The 21,963-nt window shown below is 41.2% G+C and overlaps 4 non-coding genes across 4 annotated transcripts; 1 reads left to right on the top strand and 3 right to left on the bottom strand.

Annotated features, from left to right (window-relative positions):
• Nucleotides 1-5,089: 5,089 nt before the first annotated feature.
• Nucleotides 5,090-5,183, bottom strand: TRNAI-UAU. The gene is made up of 2 exons: nucleotides 5,146-5,183; nucleotides 5,090-5,125 (listed from the first exon to the last, which is right to left on the bottom strand). It is a non-coding gene; the product is annotated as a tRNA-Ile (tRNA).
• Nucleotides 5,184-12,029: 6,846 nt separating this feature from the next.
• TRNAT-CGU lies at nucleotides 12,030-12,102 on the bottom strand. Its single transcript has one exon. It is a non-coding gene; the product is annotated as a tRNA-Thr (tRNA).
• Nucleotides 12,103-18,509: 6,407 nt separating this feature from the next.
• TRNAL-CAA lies at nucleotides 18,510-18,616 on the top strand. The gene is made up of 2 exons: nucleotides 18,510-18,547; nucleotides 18,571-18,616. It is a non-coding gene; the product is annotated as a tRNA-Leu (tRNA).
• A 2,473-nt stretch (nucleotides 18,617-21,089) lies between these two features.
• Nucleotides 21,090-21,197, bottom strand: TRNAL-CAA. The gene is made up of 2 exons: nucleotides 21,160-21,197; nucleotides 21,090-21,135 (listed from the first exon to the last, which is right to left on the bottom strand). It is a non-coding gene; the product is annotated as a tRNA-Leu (tRNA).
• Nucleotides 21,198-21,963: the final 766 nt, after the last annotated feature.

The following is a 21,963-nucleotide window of genomic DNA, read 5'->3' as shown; positions in this document are numbered from 1 at the left end:
AAGAGATTTCTAGTCTTTCCCAGTCTATTGTTTATCTCTATTTCTTTGCATTGTTCACTTAAGAAAGCTTTATTATCTCTCCTCGCTATTGTCTGGAACTCTGCATTCAGTTGAGTATATCTTTCCCTTTCTCCTTTGCCTTTTGCTACTCTTCTTTTCTTAGCTATTTGTATGGCCTTCTCAGACAATCACTTTGCTTTCTTGCATTTCTTTTTGTTTGCGATGGTTTTGCTCACCACCTCTTATACAGTGTTACAAACCTCCGTCCATAGCTCTTCAGGCACTCTGTTCATCATATCTGATCCCTTGAATCTAATTGTCACCTCCACTATATAATCATAAGGGATTTGATTTAGATCAAATGGCTTAGTAGTTTTCCCTACTTTTTTCAATGTAAGCCTGGATTTTGCAGTAAGGATTTCATGATCTGAACCATAGTCAGCTCCAGATCTTGTCATTGCTGACTGTACAGAGCTTTGCCATCTTCAACTGCAGAGAATGTAATCAGTCTGATTTTAGTATTGACTGGTGATGTCCGTGTGTACAGTCTTCTTCTCTTGTGTTGTTGGAAGAAGGTGTTTTCTATGACCAGGGCATTCTCTTGCCAAAACCCTGTTAATCTTTGCCCTGCTTCATTTTGTACTCCAAGGCCAAACTTGCCTGTTACTCCAGGTATTTCTTGACCTCCTACTTTTGCATTCCAGTTTCATGTGATGAAAAGGGCATCTTTTTTTGGTGTTAGTTCTAGAAGGTCTTGTAGGTCTTCATAGAACCATTCAGATTCAGCTTCTTTGGCATTGCTGCTAAGTCGCTTCAGTCGTGTCCAACTCCGTGCAACCCCAGAGATGGCAGCCCACCAGGCTTCCCCGTCCCTGGGATTCTCCAGGCAAGAACACTGGAGTGGGTTGCCATTTCCTTCTCCAATGCATGAAAATGAAAAGTGAAAGTGAAGTCCCTCAGTTGTGTCCGACTCCTAGCGACCCCATGCACTGCAGCCTACCAGGCTCCTCCGTCCATGAGATTTTCCAGGCAAAAGTACTGGAGTGGGGTGCCATTGCCTTCTCCGTCTTTGGCATTAGTAATTAGTAATTGGGGCATAGACTTGGATTACTGTGATGTTGAATGTTTTGCCTTGAAAACAAATTGAGATCATTCTGTCATTTTTGAGATTGCACACAGGCACTGCATTTTGGACTCTTGTTGACTATGAGGGCTACTTCATTTCTTCTAACGGATTATTGCCCACAGTGGTAGATACAATGGTCATCTGCATTAAATTTACCCATTCCTGTCCATTTTAGTTCACTGCTAGCAAGGTAATGCTCAAAATCCTTCAAGTTAGGCTTCAGCAGTATGTGAACCAAGAACTTGCAGATGTACACGCTGAATTTAGGAAAGGCAGAGGAACCAGAGATCTTATTTTGGGGGGCTAGAAAATTACTATGAACGGTGACTGCAGCCCTGATATTAAAAGACCCTTGCTCCTTGGAAGAAAAGCTGTGACAAACCTATACAGCATATTAAAAAGCAGAAACATTGCTTTCCGAAAAAAGTCCGTATAGTCAAAGTCATGGTTTTTCACTTCCTAAGTATCTCACCATGCTGGGCATTACCCAAGATGCTGGGAGACAGATACAAGGTAAATAAATTTAAAAATATGGAAAACAAAATAAAAGTCATGGTTTTTCCAGTAGTAAGGTGTGGGTGTGAGAGTTAGACCATAAAGACGACTGAGCACTGAAGAATTGATGATTTTGAATTGTGGTGCTGGAGAAGACTCTTGAGAGTTCCTTGGACTTGAAGGAGATCAAGCGAGTCAATCCCCTAAAGGAGATCAATATTCATCAGAAGGACTGATGCTGAAGCTGAAGCTCCAATACTTTGGCCACGTGATGCAAAGAGCCCACTCATTGGGGAAAGACCCTGATGCTGGGAAAGACTGAGGACAGGAAGAGAAGGGGATGACAGAGGATGAGATGGCTGGATGGCAGTCCTGACTCAATGGACATGAGTTTGAGCAAACTCCAGGAGATAGTGAAGGACAGGGAAGCCTGGTGTGCTGCAGTCCATGGGTTAAAAAGAGTCAGACACAATTTAGCAACTGAACAACAACATTTAAGTTTGTCCTAATTTGTTACAGAAGCAATAGGAAATTAATACACTTATCAAAATTCATCAAACTCTACACTTAATATGTGTGAATCTTATTGTATATAAATGTCTTACCATAAAAGAGACCTAAGGGACTTCCCAGGTGGTCCAGGGGTAAGACTCCACACTCCCAATGCGGGGGGCCCTGACTTGATCCTTGGTCACATGCCACAAACCACAACTAAGAATTTGAATGCTACAACTAAAACTCCTCATGCCTAGTGCATCCTAAATAAATGCATTTTGCTTTAAAGGAAACGTTAGAGAACTGTATTGTTGCTTTCTGTTTTGAACCGCTAGCTGCACAGAAATTGGTGTGATCAGAGTCATCACAGAGTTCCCAAATCAAGCCATGGGAATCAGAGACAATCCAGCCCTTGACTGGCCAGAGATCACTACAGGAAACAGGAATAACCCCTGGAGACATTCTTTGTGATTCTGGCAATTTTATTTTCACACTGTTTCCTCAAACATCATTTGGTCACTGTATTAACTAGTATTATGTAATATCATGTCAGGCACTAGGTTTCAAAAAGTATTAAAGAGGCTCTTCCGTTGAAAAATTCAGTAAGTCCCGACATACAAATAACTTCCATTACAGGACTGCGTCCATAAGTCCAGTTTATTCACAAAGTTAACCTAGGTACCCAACTAACACAATCAGCTATATAGTATTGTACTGTAATAAGTTTATAATACTTTTCACACAAATAATACATAACAAACAAAAAATAAAATAGACATTTTAATCTCACAGTAGAGTAGTACAATACAACAGCTGGCATTCAGGGGCTGGTATGGAGTGAACAGGCAAGAAGAGCTACTGACTGGAGGAGGGAGGGAGTGGGAGACGGTAGAGCTGAAGGATTGTCAGCAATAGGAGATGGAGGGCAAGGTGCAGTGTCACTCATGCCTGACACTGAAGACATAAGTTCTGATTCCTTGCTGAATTCAATTCTATCTACCCTCTTTTAAAAGATGATCCAGTGATCTATCTGGGTAGTAGCTCTTTTTTTCTCACCATAAATGACACTGTAGCACAGTATTGCTTTCTGAATGGCTGCTACATCCTTTGTGTATCATTATAGATTCAGGTTCTGTGCTCAAAAGCTAACAGTGCCTCCTCAGATAAAGAAAACTCCCTTGCCTGCATCATGAATCACTTCATTTCTTCAGTTACTTCTTCCTCTTCTCTCTTCTTCCTTTTTCTGGGCCTCCAATTCCTGGTGCTTCTTAGCAGTACCAGATACAGCACTGATGCTTTTTCACTTGCTTCTGGACCCCCTAGACTTGGAAGAAAGATACTGTAGTCTATACAGTACTGTACAATAAAATACACAAAAGCACAACCACTTGTAGAGGATGCACGCATGTGACAATGTAAGCCAGACAAGTGAACTAACTCATGTGACTGGACAAGCAAATGCATATTGGCAGTTTTGAAAGTTCTGCAACTTGAAGATTCATATGTAGAGGATTTACTATGTGCCAGGGCGACCTCTTTTCCTTTTTCTTCTCTAACTATGCTCTGGCGCCATTCCCATAGCTTGACTTTTGCCTCTGTTCTTACATCTGCCTGTACCTGTCGTTCACCATATATATCCAAGACTTTCTCCCTTATTTCCTTCAGGTTTCTGCTTAAATGTCACTGCTTAGGCCTTCTCTAACAACCTTATATCACATAGCACTCCGCTAACCCTGGTATCCTTGATCCCTCTTATCCTATTTTTGTTTTTCGCTATAAACTTATTACCACTTTGTCTAACTATATATAAATACATTTATGTTCAGTTGTTCATTGTTTATTTCTCCCTACTAGAAATTAGGTTCTAGAGGATAGAGATTTGATTTTTTTTTTTCCACTATAGTAATCTCAGCATCTAGAGTGGATCTGCCAAAAAGCAGGCATCAAGTATTTGCTGAATGGCTGCCTTTGAGACAAAGTGCACAGGAGAGGGAGTGGATTTGAGTTTGATGATTTCCCCATATGTTGGTGTTACAGACTTGCAAGAATGTCTAAACAGAAATATCCTGTAGGCAGTAGGATGCATGGGTCTTGATTCAAAAGAGGGGACTGGATGGGAAAGAAATCTTAAAATCATCAGTATTTGGAAAGATGCTGTAATTAAGGGAATGAATATAATACAAAAATGTGTATATCAGTAGATGAGGAAAAAATAGAGATGAAACTGTAGGCTACAACCATACGTAAGAAACACAAGAGAAGGAGGGCCCTGTGAAACAATGAAATCCAGGAGAGACTGGATAAAAGTAGAGCAATATACGATCATTTATTTCAGACACTACCTCCAGATGAATGTCGTTTGCCAAACAAGGTCGTTTATTTTCTGATGACATTAGGAAGAAATACATACACAGCTACCTATGTTTCATTGCAGGGGGAGATAAATTTCTGTTCCCCAGTCTGGTTTATGTAAAGTAGGCGGTGGAGCTCGACTCAAACACATTTATATTTCACAGATGAAGTTCAGCAACCTCACTGCATGTCTTATGGAACTCAACGTTAAGATGCCTGAGCGCAGCTTCTGGTCATTCGTGAGCCCCTGTGACGGCTGCACGAAATGGCAGAACGTAAGACCCAGGTTGTCCTCTTCCGTGCTCAGTTCCCAAAGATCTGAGGGATGGTTTTATACTAGGAGAGAAGAAAGGATGAGGGAGACTCATTCGAAGCTGTACAATCTAACTTTAGGATCTCCTGACAGAGGAGAATCGAATATGCCTGAACGAGCTCAATTTGCCTCCTTTCGGCTTGTGATTTTTTTGTGTTTGAAAACGACCAAATATTCTCCTTAATCATGGGAATATCTGCGTTCTCACCTTGGAAAATGTAACAGCCTCTTTTAAGCTTTTATCTTTAAAGAGGAAAGAAGAAAGCATTACAGTGAAAAGAGACTGAAACCATAAAGGGAAGAAAACATGCTCCAGGTGAGGCTCGAACTCACAACCTCGGCATCACCCGCACATATACTGCTGTATAAGTACCGCGCGCTAACCGATTGCGCCACTGGAGCATGCTTTCTCTTAGCTCTCGGTGCGCACTCTACAGAGCCCCGAGCGACCGGCACGCCGGCTCCCCAAGACAAGCAGAGCGGGAACGCGCCGCACTGCTGGGGACCCTCTTCTCCCCACCCTCCTCAGCCGCGGCTGGCTTGGCAGAGACACTTCCATCTCTCCCGCAAGCGTGTTTGTGATACTTCCTCTGGGCCCGCGAGGATCAGCATTTCCTAGGGGTTCAGGGATGCTCGTTTCAGAAGCCCCAAGAGAAGGCTGAGGAGAAAGGGCGGGCGAACTCCGGTTCCCCCTCGCCTTGACTCCAAGAAGGGAACGATTTCCGTGGAAGACAAGAGCTATTTGACTGAGGTATTGCGTCACTGCGCACCGCTGGCTGGTCCGTGATGCTTCCTACCAGATCAGGACCCAGAGAAGCAGAGCCAGCCCTGTACTCGCCCAGCGGGTTTCCCAGCACCCGCTGCGCTTCTGGCGGTACTATCCACCTTGCTGTCCAGCATCTCCGGGCTGTGCCTCCAGGTTCCCCTAAATCCTTCCCGAGCCTGCTTGCAAACCTCATTCCAAGTCATACAGCCAGCCGGCTGGTCCGGCATCTCCTGTGGGAAAACAACCAGAGAGGAAACGGCTCCTTAAAGTGCCGAATGTTACAGAGATCAAGGTGGTGTCCCCCACCCCCACTCCCACCCTGCTCCTCCACCAGCTTCGACCTTCTTTCGAGGTTCATTCCAGGTAGTTTGCTTCTACAACCCAGTAGAGTAGAGGCAAACCCAATTTACCCACACAGTATCTTCATTTTCTGCCTGGGGCATCTCATTATAAAGGCCAATTTTGTTTGTTAGTTTGCTTGTTTGTATTTGGCGTAGAGTAATCGCAGCTGGCACATACATACCAGATATGAGGCTTTTAGGCTTTTGTGGAATAATTCCTGTCAGTGAGAAGGAGAATTGTATAAATAATGGAATAGCCTGACTATCCTGTCCACACGGGACTTAACAAACAGGACTCATATCAACTGACCAAATATCCCCATTCAGATGCAGGAAGGAGTGTGAGGGGAGAGAACTGTTTCCATATTTCGGCGTCTGTTGCATTGCTGTACTGGATCTTTGTTGCTCGTTCAGTTACTTAGTCGTGTCGGACTCGTTGTGACCCCATGGACTATAGCACACCAGGCTTCCCTGTCCTTCACTATCTCCTGGAGTTTGCTCAAACTCATGTCCTTTGAGTCAATGATGCCATCCAACCATCTCATCCTCTGTCACCCTCTTCTCTTTCTGTCCTCAATCTTTCACAGCATCAGGGTATTTTCCAATGAATTGGCTCTTTGCATTGGGTGGCCAAAGTATTGAAGCTACAGCTTCAGCATCAGTCCTTCCAATGAATATTCAGGGTTGATTTCCTTTAGGATTTACTACTTTAATCTCCTTGCTGTCCAAAGGACTCTCAAGAGTCTTTTCCAACACCACAGTTTAAAAGCATCAATTCTTTGGCACTCGACCTTCTTTATGGTCCAGCTTTCACATCCATACATGACTACTGGAAAAACCATAGCTCTGACTGTATGGACCTTGGTCAGCAAAGTGATGTCTCTGCTTTTTAATATGCTGTCTGGGTTTGTCATAGCTTTCCTTCCAAGGAGCAAGCATCTTTTAATTTCACTGCTGCAGTCACCATTCACAGTGATTTTGGAGCCCAAGAAAATGAAATCTGTCACTGTTTCCACTTTTTCCCCTTCGATTTGCCATGAAGTTATGGGACCAGATGCCATGATCTTAGTTTTTTGAATGTTGAGTATTAAGCCAGTTTTTTCACTCTCCTGTTTTACCTTCATCAAGGGGCTCTTTAGTTCAAGGCACATTCCTCTTTCTTTAAATCTCTTTAAACTGGATTGTTACGTATGTTTAAAACATACCTTAAAGTAAGGAGCAGTGAGAAGCGACATAGCCCTTTAGTAATGACCATCTCACCACATGATCTCCTCCTACATTCCCACCACATAGTCCTCTAGCTCTGCCTGAACCTCTAGAGGGCATTCATCTAAACAACAATAGCAGCCACAAGTTGGATGGAGCTTATCATGGGCCAGACATTGTTCTAAGTGATTTATATAAACCTCATCTTAGCACTCACATGCTGTATTCCAAGTCTGGATCTAGACAAGAAGAACCAGTATCTTTGGAACTATTCTTAAGAGATGAAAACTTACAAGACTCACAATAAATATGTCACTGGATATTAAACTGACTTTTATTAACACAATGTAGGCATTATAAGCATAAAATCATGTGCATGAAGAAAAATGTAGATAGAAAGCCAAGTGCTTGGGATTGTTAATGTTAAAAAAAAAAAATCTTCTGATTTCTGCCTGCTCTTTTTTCTATGGAAGTATGGCCTGCACTGACCACAATTTGGGTTCCCCTGGCCTGCAACTTCATCTTGAGTTTCAATTGAGGGGGCAAACAGAATGAGACAAGACAGAAAGTTTGGAGTATTTATCTCTCTGGATTCCTTTCTCTGGGTCAACTTGATTTAGTTCATCAAAGTGGATATTTCCTTCAAGTTCCAGATAAATACCCAAAAGTGAATTTGCTGAATCATATGGTAGTTCTAATAAACTCTAATAGAGTTTTGCCAAGAAAATGCACTGGTCATAACAAACACCCTCTTCCAACACTACAAGAGAAGACTCTATACATGGACATCACCAGATGGTCAACACTGAAATCAGATTGATTATATTCTTTGCAGCCAAAGATGGAGAAGCTCTATACAGTCAACAATAACAAGACCAGGAGCTGACTGTGGCTCAGATCATGAACTCCTTATTACCAAATTCAGACTTAAATTTAAGAAAGTAGGGAAAACCACTAGACCATTCAGGTATGACCTAAATCAAATCCCTTATGATTATACAGTGGAAGTCAGAAATAGATTTAAGGGCCTAGAACTGATAGATAGAGTGTCTGATGAGCTATGGACTGAGGTTCATGACATTGTACAGGAGACAGGGATCAAGAACATCCCCATGGAAAAGAAATGCAAAAAAGCAAAATGGCTGTCTGGGGAGGCCTTGCAAATAGCTGTGAAAAGAAGAGAAGCGAAAAGCAAAGGAGAAAAGGAAAGATATAAACATCTGAATGCAGAGTTCCAAAGAATAGCAAGAAGAGATAAGAAAGCCTTCTTCAGCGATCAATGCAAAGAAATAGAGGAAAACAACAGAATGGGAAAGACTAGAGATCTCTTCAAGAAAATTAGAGATACCAAGGGAACATTTCATGCAAAGATGGGCTCGATAAAGGACAGAAATGGTATGGACCTAACAGAAGCAGAAGATATTAAGAAGAGATGGCAAGAATACACAGAAGAACTGTACAAAAAAGATCTTCACGACCTAGATAATCACGATGGTGTGATCACTCACCTAGAGTCAGACATCCTGGAATGTGAAGTCAAGTGGGCCTTAGAAAGCATCACTACAAACAAAGCTAGTGGAGGTGATGGAATTCCAGTTGAGCTATTCCAAATCCTGAAAGATGATGCTGTGAAAGTGCTGCACTCAATATGCCAGCAAATTTGGAAAACTCAGCAGTGGCCACAGGACTGGAAAAGGGCAGTGTTCATTCCAATCCCAAAGAAAGGCAATGCCAAAGAATGCTCAAACTACCACACAATTGCACTCATCTCACATGCTAGTAAAGGAATGCTCAAAATTCTCCAAGCCAGGCTTCAGCAATATGTGAACCGTGAACTTCCAGATGTTCAAGCTGGTTTTAGAAAAGGCAGAGGAACCAGAGATCAAATTGCCAACATCTGCAGGATCATTGAAAAAGCAAGAGAGGTCGAGAAAAACATCTATTTCTGCTTTATTGACTATGCCAAAGCCTTTGACTGTGTGGATCACAATAAACTGTGGAAAATTCTGAAAGAGATGGGAATACCAGACCACCTGACCTGCCTCTTGAGAAATCTGTATGCAGGTCAGGAAGCAACAGTTAGAACTGGACAGGGAACAACAGACTGGTTCCAAATAGGAAAAGGAGTACGTCAAGGCTGTATATTGTCACCCTGCTTATTTAACTCATATGCAGAGTACATCATGAGAAACGCTGGACTGGAAGAAACACAAGCTGGAATCAAGATTGCTGGGAGAAATATCAATAACCTCAAATATGCAGATGACACCACCCTTATGGCAGAAAGTAAAGAGGAACTCAAAAGCCTCTTGATGAAAGTGAAAGTGGAGAGTGAAAAAGTTGGCTTAAAGCTCAACGTTCAGAAAACGAAGATCATGGCATCTGGTCCCATCACTTCATGGGAAATAGATGGGGAAACAGTGGAAACAGTGTCAGACTTTATTTTTCTGGGCTCCAAAATCACTGCAGATGGTGACTGCAGCCATGAAATTAAAAGACGCTTACTCCTTGGAAGGAAAGTTATGACCAACCTAGATAGCATATTCAAAAGCAGAGACATTACTTTGCCAACAAAGTTTCGTCTAGTCAAGGCTATGGTTTTTCCTGTGGTCATGTATGGATGTGAGAGTTGGACTGTGAAGAAGGCTGAGCACCAAAGAATTGATGCTTTTGAACTGTGGTGTTGGAGAAGACTCTTGAGTGTCTCTTGGACTGCAAGGAGATCCAACCAGTCCATTCTGAAGGAGATCAGCCCTGGGATTTCTTTGGAAGGAATGATGCTGAAGCTGAAACTCCAGTACTTTGGCCATCTCATGCGAAGAGTTGACTCATTGGAAAAGACTCTGATGCTGGGAGGGATTGGGAGCAGGAGGAGAAGGGGACGACAGAGGATGAGATGGCTGGATGGCATCACTGACTCGATGGACGTGAGTCTCAGTGAACTCCGGGAGTTGGTGATGGACAGGGAGGCCTGGCGTGCTGCGATTCATGGGGTCGCAAAGAGTCAGACACGACTGAGCAACTGAATTGTGATGGTAGTTCTATTTTTAATTTTTTTAGAAGCCTCCATGATGTTTTCCATAATGAGTGCATAAATTTACATTTCCACTTACAGTGCAGAAGGGTTTCCTTTTCTCCGCACCCTCACCAGCACTTATTATTTCTTGTCTTCTTGATAATAACTCCCTTATATAATTGACGTACTTAGACTATTAATATTCAGAGTAATTATTGATGTGGTTGGATTAATATTTACTAAGTCATTATTGGCTTCTATTTACTATCCTTGTTCTTTCTTCCTACTTTTGTCATCTACACTTTTGAGGTTTTAATTGAGCATTTATATGATTCTATTTTCTCTCCTATCTTAGCATACAGTTACACTTCTTTTACTTTTTTCAGTAGTTTGCAATATATATTTACAACTAACCCAAGTCTACTTTCAGATAACACTAATAGCACTATATCATGTCCTGAATAGCGTGAATACATTATAACAACAAAATAATCCCAATTCCTCTCTCCTGTACCTTGTATCATTGCTGTCATTCATGTCACATATATACAGACATACACAAGCAAATATATATAGAGAGAGGTGTGTATAAATAAGCGTGCATAATCAAATACTTAGTTAATACTATTATTTTGAATAAACTGTTATATAGTAAATCAATTAAGAATAAGAAAAATACAAGTTTTTATTTTATCTTCACTTATTTCTCCTTCAGTGCTCTTCCTTTGTCTATATAGACCTGAGTTTCTGACCTTTATTTTTTTTTTCCATCCCTCTTAAGAAGTCCTTTTAGCATGTTTTTAGTTTGTTTGATTGTTTTTGCAAGGCAGGTAGTCTAGCAACAAATTCCCTAAAGTGTTGTTGGTTTTAGAAAGTATTTTTCTTGATTCCTAAGGATAATTTTGCAGGGTACAAAACTCTGGGTTGTTTCCCTCCCCTCCCCCCAATCAAGATTTTAAATTTTTAACTTCACTGTCTTCTTGCTTGCATGGTTTCTGAGGAGCAGTCTGATATAATTCTTATCTCTGGTTCTGTATGGGTAAGATGTTTTTCCCTCTAACTTCTTTCAGGACTTTATCTTTTATTTTCTGTAGTTTAAAAATTAAGTAGCTAGTTGTAGTCTTATTATGTATTCTTGGTGTTCTCTGAGCTTCCTCAACCTGTGGTTAGGTGTCTGACATTAATTTTAGGAAAATTCCCAGTCATTATTCTCTCAAATATTTCTTCTCTTACTTTCTCTCTTCTCCTTCTCGAGTTCCCCTTACTTACATATTACATCTTTTCTAGTTGTACTGCAACCCTTGAACACTCTGGTTTTGTTTTTTCAGTCTTTATTCTCTTTGCTTTTTCAGTTTTTGAGTTTTCTATTGTTATATCTAGCTCTGAGATACAATATGAAGCAAGATATGACTCCTGTCTTCAAGGAAGCTTAGACTCCATTAAGTAAGTATGATAAAATCGATAATTACAATATCTCTTTAGGCTTATAGCACCTAAGTTAGTCAGGACTCCAGGTTACAACAAATTGAATCACAGTAGAAACTGGTTTATTAAAAGGCTTGTTGTTGTTCAATCATTAAGTCGTGTCCGACTCTTTGCGACCCCATGGACTGCAGCATGCCAGGCTTCTCTGTCCTTCACTGTCTCCCGGAGTTTGCCCAGACTCAGGTCCGTTGAGTCACTGATGCTATCTAACCATTTCATCCTCTGCCGCTCCTTCTCCTTTTGCCTTCAATCTTTCCCAGCACCAGGGTCTTTTCCAATGGGTCGGCTCTTCACATCAAAAAGCTTATATTGGTATTAATTGTATTGGTGGCATTTCAAATGAGGTTTTCCACACCTGAATTTCAGATATCAAGAATTCATATATCACAGCAACTTTATTTGTGTCATGTGTTTTCTCTAAAAGCAACGCTCCAAGGCTCCAGTGAGATTCGAACTCACGACCCCTGGTTTACGAGACCAGTGCTCTAACCCCTGAGCTACGGAGCCCCATTAGTTTAGTTTTTAACTCCTTGTCTTAAAGCAGATTATATATTGAAATTGTTAGGGTTTCGTTGCTTTATTTTGATTCGTTTCTGGAAAATTTGACACCCTACTGTCAACCCCTTTTCTATTTTCTGATCTGTGGGCAAACAAATTCCCTCACTCTCTGATAGTTTTAACACCATGTTCGATTGGCTTTTGTCAAAGGAAATATAGGACCCCTAATCCACCACTGAGAGTTTTGCCTGAAAAATCAGAGCAGTCGAGGGTCAGAGGTTGCACGTTGACGAGAGTGGGGAATGAACAGCTTGCCCATCGCTATGATGCGAGGTTTCCGGGTGAGGGCCACGGGGCCACTTGATTTTAGTTACAGGCACGCCTTCTGCTCTGCAGTATGTTCCGCACTGATTTTCCAGGCTTAATTTCTTACAGCCTTGGGGGAAAGCACGCGAGATCTGTCTCAAATTCCTCGATATCAGTTTTCAGAAAGGAGACTGATAGTTGAGGATAAGGATGAGGTGAAGAAGGACCCCCGAAGAGCGACCTCGCTGAAAATGAAGCGGAAGAGAGGCTCTGCCTGTTTGTAGCCTTGTCTTTGAGGCTGAAATACCTTTTAAAGCCTCGATCCAGGGCATAAAGAAAGTGCTATGTTTCTCCTTCCCCGCTGAGTATGGCTGAAATCCAAATAGTAAAACTCTGTCTAAAGGAGCTGTGGCAAAGATATCAGAAAATTTGTTAATTTCCACCCAGGTAAAGGAACTGCATGGAGAAGGAAACGGCAACCCACTCCAGTCTTCTTGCCTGGGAAATCCCATGGACAGAGGAGCCTGGCAGGCTATAGTCCATGGGGTCTCAAAGAGTCAGACAGGAGCACACTGAGCACACAAAGTCACACACATATAAATATGAGCACACTGATCACTGAGTCAGACACTGAGCACACACACGGGCTGCGAGGGTCACACACACACACACACACACACACACATACAGCCTGTTTAGGGACTCAGCTCAGACCAGCAACAACAATAATGTAAAGAGACCTGGTGAGGAAGAAAACTCAACCACAAATCCTAGGTCTCCAGTCCCAGATCAGAGACCCTGTGCTCCTGATACAAAGCAAGGATTGTTTTCCTGTCTACTTTCAGGATTTGATAGCTGGCTCATTAAAAAAATGACTCTTAATTAAAAACAAAAAGCAAAACCAAAAGCAACCCGACTGCCAGCAAATTCAAGTAACTCATTAAAAACAACTCAGCAAAATAAGATTCACTGGTGAAGTGGGGAATCCAGTTTCTATGCTTTGGTCCCAATCTGGAATACAGCTCTCCCATCATTCAGAGGAGAGGCTGCAGAATCTATGAAAAGCCAGTCAGCCTGCTCTTTTAAAGGTCTCACTGGGTAAAAAAGTAACACACTCTACCTCCCTCTCTCCAAAGTCATATATGGGCAAAATAATGTTCTTATGACCTCAGTTCAGCCACTCAGTCTTGTCCGACTCTTTGCAACCCATGGACTGCAGCACGCCAGGCTTCCCTGTCCATCACCAGCTACTGAAGCTTGCTCAAACTCATGTCCATTGAGTCAGTGAGGCCATCCAACCATCTCATCCTCTGTTGTCCCCTCCTCCTCCCGCCTTCAATCTTTCCCAGCATCAGGGTCAGTTCCAATGAGTCAGTTCTTCACATCAGGTGGCCAAAATATTGGAGCTTCAGCTTCAGCATCAGTCCTTCCAATGAATATTCAGGACTGATTTCCTTTAGGATTGACTGGTTTTAATTTCTTGCAGTCCAAGGGACTCTCAAGAGTCTTATCCAACACCACAGTTCAAAAGCATCAATTCTTTGGCGCTCAGCTTTCTTTATGGTACAACTCTCACATCAGTCACCATCTACAGTGATTCTGGAGCCCAAGAAAATAAAGTCTCTCACTGTTTCCATTGTTTTCACATCTATTGGCCATGAAATGATGGGACCAGATGCCATTATTCTAGTTTTTTGAATGTTCAGTTTTATGCCAGCTTTTTCAATCTCTTCTTTCACTTTCATCAAGGGGCTCTTTAGAGCCTCTTCGCTTTCTGCCAGAAGGGTGGTATCATCTGCATATCTGAAGTTATTGATATTTCTCTTGGCAAACTTGATTACAGTTTGTGCTTCACTACACCAGCATTTCATCTGATGTATTCTGCATATAAGTTAAAAAAAAAAAGCAGGGTGAAAATATGCAGCCTTGATGTGCTCCTTTCCCGATTTGGAACCAGTCTGTTGTTCCATGTCTGGTTCCAACTGTTGCTTCTTGACCTGCATACAGATTTCTCAGGAGGCAGGTAAGGTGGTCTAATATTCCCATCTCTTTAAGAATTTTCCACAGTTTGTTGTGATCCATAAAGTCAAATGGAGAAGACAATGGCACCCCACTCCAGTACTTTGCCTGGAAAATCCCATGGATGGAGGAGCCTGGTAGGCTGTAGTCCATGGGGTCGCTAAGAGTCAGACACGACTGAGCAACTTCACTTTCATTTTTCACTTTCATGCATTGGAGAAGGAAATGGCAACCCACTCCAGTGCTCTTGCCTGGAGAATCCCAGGGACAGGGGAGCCTAGTGGCTGCCGTCTATGGTGTCACACAGAGTCAGACACGACTGAAGCGACTTAGCAGCAGCAGCATAGAGTCAAAGGCTTTAGTGTAGTCAATGAAGCAGAAGTAGACGTTTTTTCTGGAATTGTTTTGCTTTCCCTATGATCCAACAAATGTTGACAATTTGATCTCTTATGATCTAGAGTGTCATAAATAAAAATATAGAGAAACACAACAAAACAGGAAATGGGCATATTAATGAAGTTGAGAGTGAGGGGAGTGAAAGAAATGTGAGGTCAATTTTATCACTGTTACTCATCAGCAACTTCCTAAACTTCTTGGATGAAAAGTCTACCTCCTGCCTTCTGGAGGAGCCAGTTTGTTCAGATTCTCCATAATCCTAAACTTGCCTTTCCAGGAGGGCCTCTCTGCTGAAGCTCCTCCTCATCACCTGAGTATCAGAGAAGAAAGGAATGTGGTCTCAAGAAAGATCAGAAACTCCCAGAATGTCTGTGATTTGCAGTTTTCACAGATTTCATCCTATATTTAGGTACAGTATTCACCTCTGATTTTCTTGCACCTAAAGAAATGCATAAGCTCAGTGAAATATGGTGAGACAGGCAACAGGAAGAAACTGTCTTCAGGACTTTTCAGTAACATCTTTTCAAGGTCTTTCCAGTTTCTGCCTGCTGTCCAGCCCCAAAGTCACATGCTATAGAGTTTGTTCCCATTTTTAGGTAACAAAATTTGCATTATCCACTACTCCTCATGAATTTCCTGTCTCTCAGTCCCAAGTTCACCCTTTTTGCCTGCTTTGTGGAAATAGGTATGAATCCTTTAAATAGTTTTCTTTTAATAGGCACCAAAGCTCTGCAGTAGAGAATAGTGGAGAATCATTGCAGGAGGAAGGGGGATTTGCATCCTGGTTCCCAGGCATTACTTGGCCTGCTGCTTCCCCAGGGCCTACCTCCTACAAAGGCATGGCTTTCCCCTGCTTCAGGCTCCAGCAGCCAGCAGCAGCCACTAACTTCCCCTGGCGGGCATCCCCCTTGAGTGTTTTCTAGTGGAGAGCTCTCAGTGAGAGGCCTCTCCAGGAAGAATTTTCCAAGAAACACTGGAAGAATGATCTTCAGCAAGTTCCAGAGGGCAGATTTCAAGCAAGTTCTGCTGGCACAACCCTACAGATATTTCTCTGCTCTTCAGTGAATCATGCCCAAGCCTTCCCCATCAAGGTCTGATCTTAGCTAGGAGTAGGGTGAAGTATAGAGGGCTCTTCCTTCTGTGCTTTATCTCAGCCATGGGTGAGCGGGCACTTCCTAAGGTGCTTTAGCAGTCCTAAGGGTAGTGATTTGCTATTCTTATATTCAATAGTATTTGCTTTACTTTTTACTTATCAGTTCCTTGTTTCTCCAACCCCTTCTTTAGTTAACAATTCTATATATTACACTTTCCCTATTCATTATAAGCAATATACTTTATGGGGATATAATGTACAACTTGACAACTGTAGTTAACAATACTATATTGTATATTTTAAAGTTACTAAGAGAGTAGATGTTAAAAGTTCTCATCACAAAGAAAAACAATTTGTAACTTTGTGAGGTGTTACATGTTAATTAAACTAATTATGGTAATCATTTTGTAATATATACATATATCAAATCATTATGTTGTATACCTTAAACATATATATAGTATTATATGTCAAATATATCTCAATTAAACTGGAAAAATAAACAACTTTCCCTGTCATTATTGGTTTTTCTCTCCTGATTGGACCAAGACTGATCCATACCTAACTATTGCTACATAACAAATCATAATAAAACTTAATGCCTTAATTTAACACCTATCATTTATTTGGGTTCTACACATTTGTTGGCTCTCACAGAGTTTGGACAAAGCACAGTGGGGACAGCTTGTCTCTGCTCTGTGATTTCTGGAAACTCAAGTGGAAGACTATAAGACCAGTAGCAGGAAATCATCTGAAGAATGGGTTACTCAAACGTATGGCAGTTGTTGCTGGCTGTGGGCTGGAGTCCTCAGGTATTTTCCATGTGATTTCTCCCTGTAGCTTAGTTTGGGCTTCCTCACAGTATGGTGGTTGGGTTCTGGGGACAAATGTCTTGAGAGAAAAGTATTGAAAGTTTCTATCAACTTTTACAACCTAGCTTTAGAAAGTCATATAGCATCCCTTCCATAGCAGGCACAGGCCTAGCCAGATTCAAGGGGATGGAACATAGACCCCCACCTCCAGGAGGAATGTCTCAAAATTGCATTAAAAGAAAAATACATGACATGAGATATATTGATATGGCCGTTTTTAGAAAATACAATCTACAACAGGTTTTTTTCTTAATGACTTAATTCTAACCACTTAGAAGCCTCTATCTCCTTAGATTTCATTTATCCAATGTTCCCCGGACTTAGAAAGAAAATTTTGAGACATTAAAATAAGTTTGCATTAATATTAAACAGGTGTCTAGGGAACATATTACCCAGAGGTTCATGAAATATTGACGGTGCTGGGCCCTGCAAGAATGGGTGTATTAAAGAAAATTGAATTATGGCATATTTCAGTTGTGATTTCTTGCTTACATTACATTTTCATAATATCCATTTTCAAGTACCCCAAATATTTTAAACCTGTTTTCAGAGGTTTTCATTTCTACAAAAAGTACATAAATAGACTTCAAAGGTGTATAGAAATATACCTATGCCTCAAACTATAGAAAACATTAATGCAAAAATTCAACATATGTATATATTAAAATACACACTCCATATTGCATACTTTGTAAACATACTATTAGTATAGAGAAAAAATGATCACAATAAAAAGAATAAAATCTACAAACAATAACATTATTTTTAAGAGCTGCTTTCCATTTGCATTAGGGTAATAGATGAGAAAATTACAAATTTAAAAGTGATAGTTCTCTAAGTTAAGTGTCTTATGGATTTGGATCTTCACAGCCTAATTATAGAAACTTGGTGATACTCCAAGTTATTGGAGGTTTTAATTTGTCCTCTCCTTTAATCCCATAATAATCATTGCAACAAAAGCATTTCTTTATTTTTTCCCCTTTGTGTATTTCATTTTCCATCACTTAAACATATTTTTCAGTCATATAAATGTACGCATTATGTTTCAGAATTGCTGCGGTCACCCCAGAGGGGTAATATTTCCTGGGAAGCGTCTTGAAAGCTCTAGAGAGAAGAAAGGCAAGATTATTACTGAAGAGCACAGGCGACCCTGCAGGGCAGAAAACAGTGACGGGTGGAATGAATGATTTAAGTACGGCTTCAGGCGATGAAATCGGAGTCTGGACGGGTTGAGAACAAGGGGAATGACCCTCTCTCTTCCAGAGTAGTGGGGTTGACTATTTATTCACTTAAAGTTTCCACCGATCCTGAGGCAGCATCGAACTGGACCTGCTTAATGAAGGTTTGAATCACAAAGAAAACAGTGACCCTGGGGTCCAGGTCACAGGTGGGGTTCAAGGCCATAGGAAGAAATCTGTGTGAGTCTGGGTCCCTGTTCTGGCGGGCGGGGGGGGGGGGGGGGGAAGGCAGGGGACTGGACCGGGAGTTCTGGTTGGTGGGGGTGGGGCGGAACAGTGTCTCTCAATACCCTACCACCCTGTCTCCAGGGCAAAAAGAATTATTCAGGTCTGCATTAACGCTCGTGTTCTGCTACCTTTCTGTTTGTCAGTCTCTGAACTCACAACTCCCACCCAGTCCGACAAATTTCAGAAACTTTTCTTCTGGGACGGAGCTCTACGCCAACCCCTTAGAGTCTACAGTACAACACTGTCAATCGGTAGGGTCAACGTGTCAGGATGGCCGAGTGGTCTAAGGCGCCAGACTCAAGCTTCTGCTTCCCACCTTTGGGGCTTCTGGTCTCCGAGTGGAGGCGTGGGTTCGAATCCCACTTCTGACACATCCTCATTTTGTTCTTACGACTTTCAGAATAAAAGTATTGGACAGTTCCTGATATTCAGCTCTAGACACTCAAATATTTCCGGGCCCTGACCGATATTCGACAGTGAGAATTCCCCGGTCAAAGAATCCTGGAGTACTTTCAGAATCACGTGGAGGCAACCTCCAGCACTGCCTTCTGAGATCCCCTCCTCCTAGAAAAAAAGTACCGTAACAACCTGTGGTCTTTTCCTTAGTGGGTCAACTGATGAGTCATCCACAGTTGGATGTTGGGTTTTTACTGTGGAGAAAATGAATGAAATCCTCACTGCTTTTCTGTACACGGAAAAGAATCTGTTATAAAGCTCTCACAAAGTATTTCGTTGTCATCTTCTTATGTCATCTCTAAAATCTAAGAGGGCGAGTCCTTCAAGACTATGACACTGATGAAAATATTTTTAGGTTATCAAAAGGAAATGCTCATACTGTTAAAACTGAGTAAAATTGAGCCCACTCTGAGATTTCTTTTCAAAATGATTTGATTTAGATATCTTTATTTTTATTAAGGTAAAAAAGAATGACTTCTGTGAAGAGCTACATAAGCTTGGTAAGATATTGGTCTTAAAATTAAGACTTTTAACTTTTGCAGCTTTGACATTAAATGAGTTTTTCTTCCTGTATAGCTTTTAAATCATTTCACAGCAATCTTCCTCCTAGGAATGTACCTCAGTGAAATTCCAGCTCAACTCCATGGTTGGCCTTGTCTAAGTTTAGGATTTTGCAGTACCAGATTATTACAGGCAAGCTAGATATACACCAGGTATACGTCAGTGGCCATCCATGAATTTCATACTATGTAGCAGCTGCACATAGGAGCAGATGTGACTGTAGCAAGACAATAGATTTTTCAAACCGTGTTGAGTAAAATAAAAACATATAAGGATTAACAGTGCCAATAAAAATCACACAAATCAACAGCACTTTTTTTGAGGGTAATTTCTCTCCTAAAGAATATTAAATACTTCAGAGAGGATCTATATGTTTTGGGGAGAAGAAAGAGATGGATACAGGTTGTGACCAAAAAAAAGGTGTTTCTGAAACAAAGTATGCATGGACCAATAACCAAAATGAGCCCTAAACTACCAAGGGTGATTAATTATCCTTTTGAATCCAAAGTCACTTTTCCTTCCATCATTAAATTCCACTTTTTTCACTCTCACTTCTGCAGATTCCTAAACATCCACCACTCTTTCCTGTCCTGCATTTCCCCTGAAATCATGAAATTCCAAATTATTTTTCTCCATTCTCCATTTTCATCTTCTTCCAACCATTGTTTCAGATTGAGACTGTTTATTTTCCTGTAACTGGTTTTATTTTCTGTTCCAAAGCATTCCTAGTATATTTTGAGATAAATAGGGACATCTAAAAAGTAAAATAAAATAGAAATCATTTTTAAATGTTTTCTTCCCTTTATAAAATACCCAGCACCTGGGCTGGATGCTGAATACTAAGCTCTGAGGATCCTTCTTCTAGCCAGGAAACTGTTACAGAGCTTGATTTTAAAAAACTTAGGAAATGATGGTCTGAGTGCTTGCCACATTCCCCAATTTGTCATTTCTTACTTAACCTGGGAGATAGTACCATAGGTACTGTGATGCTATCTTTAAATCAAAAGGGAAAACCAGAAACTGTGTACTTACTCTTTTGGATATCTTTCTCATGATATCATATTATGAATATCATATCATAATATGAAAATACAAACACTACAAACTGATTCCAGTGGGTTTATTAGTATTATTATTATTGCTTCCATTTTGTTTCTTTCAGTTCCTCCATGTGGGGAAATCAGTGAATTTTCCAGTAACTTTCCCAGTAGAAAAAACTAGGACTATGTGGGAGCTTCTTAAGCTGAGCTACCACTGAGAAAGTCTGGGTCTTTTTCATTGGTGTGGTCATGCAGGAGAACATTGTTTGATTTTCCAGTGGTGAGGCCATGTTCCCCCAGCGCATAGCAGTCTGGGTTGAGGTCTCTCTAGGAAAGAGAGAGCTTTCTGGTTACATTGTATTTTTGTTATTAAGTCAAGTTCCTGGGCTTCATTAAGATAAACAGGCTGACAGAGTAAGGGACAACCTTGGAATGGAAATCCACTGCCTCTTTCTCTCTGGGAAGTGGGAGTCATCGGTGGCAAAGAGATTTTTTTTTTTAATGTGCCCAGTTGTATGTGGGAATACTCCAGGTTCTCTGATTGGGAATTTCCATTTGTCAAATGCTTGGCTGGTGGTTGTAGAGATGACTTGTTTAGTGACTCTTCCAGGGATACCAGGACCTTCCTGAGTATAGGCCTGGGTGGAGCTGCTGGTGGGGACTGTCTTTAGAGGTAGAAAGAACCCAACTACAGAATAAGAGAGGATACTCAAGTCTCGGGAGAATGAAGGTGGAAAAGCAAGAGTGAGATGAAAGACACATGTGTGCCAAGAACAAAACTGAGTCTTGTCAGAAGTGGGATTCGAACCCACGCCTCCATTCAGAGACCAGAAGCCCCAAGAGAGGGAAGATAGAATCTTGAGTCTGGCGCCTTAGACCACTCGGCCATCCTGACATGACACTGACAAGATCTCAGCAGTAACGACTCTGTCAATGACTGAAGCCTGTTCTATCTGAGAGGAAGAGGAACAAGTTATTTCTAGAAATTACAGGAGTAAACCAAGAATTATCTGCAAAGCCAAAAGACAAGAAAGGAGTAATTTTATGGTGAGGAGGTGCACTGGGAGACAGAGTTGATGCTGCTTTGAAGATTGGGAGCCCACCTCACGTACCTTGAGTCTTTTTCTCCCATTCCATCCCTGATGACCATGAGTTACACATTACACGATCAACCTTAAGAAACAGAGGATTTAGGATACAGATTTTATCAGCACGTCTTTCAGGAGCTTTTCCCAGTGCTCACAGTATCTCACAGTATTTTATCTTAACACAGTATTTTATTAATGGGGACTGAGCCTGTATGTGGGACTTCAAGTCCCTATACAATAATATTTTCAGCATCTTCACAGTTCCCTGCAAGATCCACTGTTTTCTCTCCTCTCCTCTCTTCCCTTTCCTTCCGTTGCCATTGTTCTCTCACTCTAACTTACCTTCCCCTTTACATTCTTTCAGTCTGTGCTTAAAGAAGGAATGTGAAGTGAAGAGGCAGGATGTGGTTTATTATAAGACACATAAAAAGAGAAACATAGAGCATGGAGAACTAGAATAAAGTCTTGGTTTAAAATCTTTACTGAGTTTTTAAAAATGTTGTTGCTGTTGTGATTAAATATCCCTCCTGCTTTGGTTAAGGTGAGAGGTATTCATCCAGTGTTTTCTTTCTA

The sequence above is a fragment of the Bubalus bubalis genome, chromosome 2, assembly GCF_019923935.1.
Source record: "Bubalus bubalis isolate 160015118507 breed Murrah chromosome 2, NDDB_SH_1, whole genome shotgun sequence".
NCBI lineage: Eukaryota > Metazoa > Chordata > Mammalia > Artiodactyla > Bovidae > Bubalus > Bubalus bubalis.
The sequence above is the reverse complement of the archived record's forward strand: the minus strand, read 5'-3'. Positions and strand labels throughout refer to the sequence as shown.